Genomic DNA, 1,392 nt, shown 5'->3' on the forward strand with positions numbered 1-1,392 from the left:
CAGGTGAATTTATTCAGCTGCCTTTCCTGCTTAGAGTAGTTGGTGCGTGGAGTAGCCTTCCTTTCACAATTCCGCAGTGTACACCAAAAAAAATTGAGTGACCTTCGGATGTATGTTGTCCCCGTGTCCTCGGGGAGTTGGTGCATGGAACAACCTTTGTCTGATAGTTGTTGACGCTGCACTTTGTACCCAGTTGTTGATACAAACCATCGTAAACTTCCTAGGGCCTATCCGTTGGGGCATACGCCGTCACTACAATGCGGCACCGTTTTTATGTTGATAAATGTTAATTTTGATTGAGCTGGATAAATGGACGGTTCAAAGACGGTTGTTCAATGGGATCTAATCCGGCGAGCTGAGTGCAACTCTTACGCTACGTATTCCACGAGTCATCGCTTCTCGAACACCAGATACGGAGGAAAAATGTAAAAGAGATGAGTTCTTTTCTGGTGTTTTCAGATGTTTGATCACATATGGATCTTGTCTGCATGATTCTGAGACACAGTGCACATGAACTTTAAGAAATATGGAGTTTCACCTGGGGCATTCTGTTTGCGAGGTTGACTTAGAGTAAGGAATTTAAAAGCTCCTATGTAGAAATGATCTCGTGGATTGTTAATATGCAGTGAGAACCATAAGGTCGATCAGTCAGTTGCCGGACAGTCAAACGACCCAGCGACGTTTATGTGGCGGGAAAGGGTTGGGGAGGGACACTGGTGGACACGGAGCTGTACGGGCAAATGGTATTTCCTGGTTGCTCAGGCCGAGGAAGGGGGTTGGTTGGGGTACCCCATCTTGAGCCTTTGACTCAAAAGTCTGACTCACAAGGCAGTGGACAGTACGCTTTTCTTTGGACACCCTTCCCGGAGCCGATTACTCGATAACGTGACTTGCTCGGCTTCATGGGGTTGTCCTAACCCGAGGGCGCACGAAGTACGGCATTACTGTTTCATCCCTGATGAGACTACGCACAGCAGGTGCCTTTCGGGCAGCATCAGACTCTGGTTGTAAAATTATTTTGACCGTATTAAATAATGCATCAGCGGTCACGGTCACCCGTTGGGCGATCGGGGTGTGCGCTTTTCATGTTTGACCTTTTTTAACCTGTGCTTGCTCTGGAGAACGCATTATTACTGCTCCCATGAATATGGACTTGCTGGTCTCCTGGGGGAATCATTTTACTGCCTTCACACTTCTAGCGTTGAAGGTAGTAGGACTTTATCCCCAGATCGCCTCGTGGCACAATTGCTTGTTGTACTTGGTCTCGCTGCTCTTGGTCTGAGTGCTGCATTTTGGCATTCCTGACATGGTTGCACCTTGTGGAAGGAAGTTCCAGCCGATTTACTCCCACTGGATCATCTGAGCGGGCAAGCCTAACCACGACATCAAGGT

Source organism: Opisthorchis viverrini (assembly GCF_000715545.1).
Source record: "Opisthorchis viverrini unplaced genomic scaffold opera_v5_189, whole genome shotgun sequence".
Taxonomy (NCBI): domain Eukaryota; kingdom Metazoa; phylum Platyhelminthes; class Trematoda; order Opisthorchiida; family Opisthorchiidae; genus Opisthorchis; species Opisthorchis viverrini.